The 4,907-nt window shown below is 53.3% G+C and overlaps 1 protein-coding gene across 3 annotated transcripts in view; it reads right to left on the reverse strand.

The window, feature by feature from the left end:
- GLRB (glycine receptor beta) overlaps positions 1-248 on the reverse strand; it is a 52,476-nt gene extending 52,228 nt beyond the window's left edge. For 2 of the 3 annotated variants that reach the window (XM_027635637.1, XM_027635632.1), the window contains exon 1: positions 31-132. The gene's annotated coding sequence lies outside the window, so the exon portion shown is untranslated. The other variant, XM_027635633.1, reaches the window with a different exon arrangement.
- Positions 249-4,907: the final 4,659 nt, after the last annotated feature.

Here is a 4,907-nt window from a genome sequence, read left to right on the forward strand (position 1 = left end):
TCCCGCCAGAGACCGGAGGATGCTTTCCCCCGGCGGACACTGCGATCCCCCCGCGCTCAGCGCCGGCGGCGGCCGGGCAGCGGGCGGCGGGCCATGCCGGGCCCGGCCGGGGCGACAGCGCGGCTCCTCCGCCGGCGGAGCGAGCCCCTACCTCCGGCGGTGCCTCCGCGCCCAGTGAGCATGTGCGGCCGCGGCGCTCCCCAGTGAGCATGTCCCGGCCGCCCGCCCACACGCGGGCACTGCGCGCCGCCAGGGAGGGCGAGCGCGGCCGAACCGCCCGCAACTCACCGGCACTGCGGACACTGGGGACGGGGCACCGGCGGGGCGGTGGGAGATGCGGAAGGGGTGGAGGGGAAGCATCCTCCGGTCTCTGGCGGGAGGAGAATGCGCTCGATGATGTGTTGTCGAGAGATACTGATAGAGTTGGCAGGAACAAGAGGACATTAGTGGACAGGGGCTGAGTAGGATGGTAGGAAGATGGAATACCATCTTGCACAGATCGGTGCAATGGTGGATCAAAGGGCCGAGGCCAACTGTATAAGGCTCAAGAAGGCCAAGTGCTGAGTCCTGCCCTTGGGTCACAACAACCCAATGCAGCACTACAGGCTGGGGGAAGAGTGGCTGGAAAAGTGCCTGGTGGCAGAGGACCTTAGGGTGCTGGTTGACAGCAGCTGAATATGAGCCAGCAGTGTGCCCAGGTGGCCAAGAAGGCCAATGGCATCCTGGACTGTATCAGGAATAGTGTGGCCAGCAGGACCAGGGAAGTGGTTGTTCCCTTATACTTGACCCTGGCGAGGCTGCATCTCAAATCCTGTGTCCAGTTTTGGGCCCCTCACCACAAGAGGGACGTTGAGGTACTGGAGCATGTCCAGAGAAAGTCAGCAAAGCTGGTGAAGGGTCAAAAGGAGCACAAGTCTTATGATGAGTGACTGAGGGAGCTGGGATTCTTTAGCCTGGAGAAAAGGAGGCTCAGGAGAGACCTTATCACTCTCTATGACTGCCTGAAAGGAGGTTGTAGCAAGGTGAGGGTTGGTCTTTTCTTCCAGCACCCCCTTGCCGGGCACAGAGAAGGGGCAGGAGGCAGCCCAGGACACCAGAGTGGGCAGAGGGAACTTGCTGGCCCACCTTCCACTCCCCACCACCTCATCTGGCAATAGGTCCACCAAGCAGGTCCAAGCCACTAAAGAGCTTACAGCATAGGACCAGCTTAATGGAGCAAAGACCATCTCCTTCACTCCTTTATTGTCCCACAAGCAGCCAGAGAGATGACTCAAGCATTGCTGATGTCTTCCAGTTCAGTTATGGCCATAGGGGTGGAATTCATCTTTTTCTGGCCTCTGGCCTCTGGGTGGCTGTAGGACATGGCTGAGTTGCCACGTACGCCAGTTAGGCATGTCACTGAGCCCATGTGAGAACCTGCACCCAACACACACTGAAGGCTGCCAAAAAAGGGACAAGATGTGCTGCCATCAGCATGTGCTGAGGACTACTTAGTTTAAGAGTGATTTCAAAAATTTAAGAGTGGTTGAACTCGGATATTTGTATGCACACTTTGTGTGTGCAACAGCACCTCTTCATCACTAAAGGCATTTTCCTACTAGAAGCTTGCCCTCCCTCCCCACTTGTCCTGGCTTCCTCAGACACTTCTTACCCTGGAATGTTGTCATGGTGACTCGGGCCAGCGACTGATAGCTTTCAAGGAGGTGGGAGGAAAGGCCAGCAAGTGCATTCATCACAGATGCAGATGAGGGGAGTGCTGCCCGCTGCATCCCTGGGCCACCAGCCCTGGGGAACCACCCACCCTGATCCCACAGCCAGGGCTCCTGGGAAAGGGAGCAAAGGGTGCTCCCAATGGCAGTACCTTCCTAATGCCCTTGGAAAGGAAGAAAACCAAGCTGGCCCTGCTGCAGTGCTAACAGGCTGGCAAGAAGCAGTATGGCAGAAGCAAGTGATTGTCCCTACCTTGCACAATGGGTCAACACCTCCTGTCCTCCTCTGTGGTGCTTTTGGCCCTGGGCATCTCTCACAGCTCTGTCTTGCCCCGAGCACCATGCTGGCCATCTCAGAGCACCTTTGAGCTGAGGCTGGGTGCTTGCTGGGTGCTTGCTCTGGTCTGGCAGCCTGTCCCTTATCACTATATTGGTGTACTTCCCCACTGCTGACTCCTGCTTGCAGCTCCAAGATGACAGTGAGCAGCACCTTGCCAAGCTGGGGGAAGCATTGTCATCCAACCATGTTTAACTGCCCATGCACCCCATGGCACACCTTCAACGTCACCGTGTCCTTCTGTACCCACCCTGCCACAGGCTTGTCAAGACAGGCTTTCACAACTTCTCAAGAGCACAGACTACTCTCCACTGCTACTCTTTCATATGTGCACAAACGACACTGCAAGCCAGAACCTGAGCAGAACCAAGGAAGTCTATTAAGCCCTTGGGGTGCGAGTGTAAAATATTGGTGTCCAAGTTATCTTCCATTTTGCCAGTTAGAGGAAAGGTGGCAGCCAGAAATAGATATATCATGGAAATCAACTTCTGGCTTCATGGCTTGTGCTGGTGTGACGATTTTGGTTTTTACAACAGGACATTCTTTAATGATTATAGCCTGGGGGAGCAGCCATGGCTTCTTCTCTGCTTGGTCCTCTCCTTTCTGTACTCCTTTACAAGTGGGTTTGACTCCTTGTCCATGCATTTGTTCTTCCTCCTCGTGCTCCTGTATGACCTGGCCATGGGTCACATCAGCCCCAAACCCTAGAAGGGGCTTTTCTTACCCCCTCATTCTTTCTCCCCACATTCCCAAGCTGTCACAGTGAGATGTGAAGAAGCAGCTGGTTTTGAGCTGTTTCAAATGAGCTCCCTGCCCACAGATGTCAAGCTGAGCAGGGAGGGCAAGCTCCAGCTATCTGGCAACAAAGACAGTAGGAGGACCAGAACAGGCACTCCACCTAATTTTTTTTTTTTTTTTTTTTTGACTGCTGAGTATGGGAGGATTAGACTCTGTAGTGGACTCCTAAAAGGCTACTGTAAGTGCTGCTTTATGACAGGGAGGGCACCCACAGCTTGGGAAATCGCTGTGTCCATAATTCCCAAAACAGCTGAACTCATGAATGAGATCTCCATTTTCTAGGTACAAATCCACCAAATAAAATAGTAGGAGCCTGAAGTGCCACAGGTTATCCTCTCCTCTGGAAGTCGTTCCTCTCTGAAACAAAAATTTCCCCAAGGGACAGATAAGGCTCTATACCACACTTGCCAATAACTCCCCCTCCCCCCCCCCCAACTTTGTTCAAAGACAGTTTCTTTTACCTGCAAAAGCATTTTTCTATTGCAGCTTCTTTGAAGCAAGGCAAGTCTTAACACCTGATGCTGGGGCAAGGCAGCAACCAACTGTGGGCAGCATCGCCCTGGATCTCAGCCATCTTCCCAGCTTCTGCCAGCCCACAGCACTCAGTGATTCACACCCTCCCCTCCATTTCAGTTTTGCTGTCCTGTCCCACTGTGCTGGGCCTGGGCACCACCTCTAGGTCATAATTTACCTGCAAGCTGTGGACTACCTAGAGGACAGGAGCAATTGTTTTGTTAGCTTCCCTGTGCCTGCCACACCACTAGGCACATGAAGGAGAATGATAGCTCCTTCCTGGTTCCAGTTTCAGCTGGGGTGGCAACTCCCAATGTTTCACCTTGTACAGCCTCCATCTGCTCAGCCAGCCAGCCAGGCTGCAGGCCAGCTCTGGGGCAGAACCACACACACAGTACCGAGACCCCACAAGCCCTCATGCTGGCTCCCAGCTCCGTGTCCATCCCTCACCCACACACTTGGAAGAGGGGTCCAAGGCACCAGGAAAGCAGGCAGCAGTGGAGACAGCTGAGGGTTAAATTCAGAAATATTTTCTATCAGAAAACATCAACTTTTTCCTCCAACTACGGCAAGCCTGGTTGGGTCTTGTCCCCATGCATTGGGACTTGCAGGAGAAGCTGGCGTGACCCAGAAAATGCAGAGCCTCCGCCATGCTGGCATGGAAAGTCCCAGGAGCTGTTCTGTGGTGGTTAGTGCCTCAAAGCCATAAAACCCCCCTCAATTCTCACCATTTCATGTGAGCTTAAGCAAAGTAATCACTCCTCCAACAGTCGACCACAGCACATACTGGGCTGCATGCTTGGTTGTTTTCTAATACCAAGAAAAAGGTATATATTGCAGCCCAAACCAGAACAGTTGCTATTTCAACCCAACCTGATCAAGTCCCACAGGCTGTTCATCCCAAGCTAGGCTCTCCCATGAAGGCGGTGGAATAAAGAGTAGGTCACAGCCAATCTCCCATAGGCATGTTTGCTGGCAGGGACAAAATAAAGAAGGAAAAGGAGATAGGGTGGTTACTTTTCCATTTTCCTTGAGCAAAACAGTTTTATTCAAGTGTTTTCTGCTTTTGGTAACAACCAAAATTAGATATTTTGGCTGAAGACCCTCCACTTGCCTCAGCAGTGGCACCAGCTCCTTGTCCTGACTTGCTTTGAGCCTGATTTGCCTCTGCCAGCTACCCTGTCCTGGCTGGCCCTGCCCCACCATGGCCCCCATCCATTGCCAGACAGAAATGATGGCCCCACAGAGCAGATCCTGGAGCCTCCACCCCACCACTAAGGGCAATGTCTTCCCCTCCCAGTTTGCAGGATGGCTTTCAGCAACTTGGGAAGCCTAACCCCCACAGCGCTCATCCCTCTGCCTTGCCCTGCCAGGTTTCCACTGCCCCCAGGCCTGTGGGGGTTTTTTTAATTGCTACCTGCATTTCCTTATAATTCCTTTTGATCGCTACAATTCACTGCTGGGGACACAGAGCTGCTTCCGTTTATCTCCACAAACATTTAATTTCACCTTTCACTTACTCTCTCCTGCCTTGCTTCTTCTGCTCATTT

Source organism: Corapipo altera, unplaced genomic scaffold (genome assembly GCF_003945725.1).
Source record: "Corapipo altera isolate COAL_440 unplaced genomic scaffold, ASM394572v1 22b, whole genome shotgun sequence".
Lineage (NCBI taxonomy): Eukaryota > Metazoa > Chordata > Aves > Passeriformes > Pipridae > Corapipo > Corapipo altera.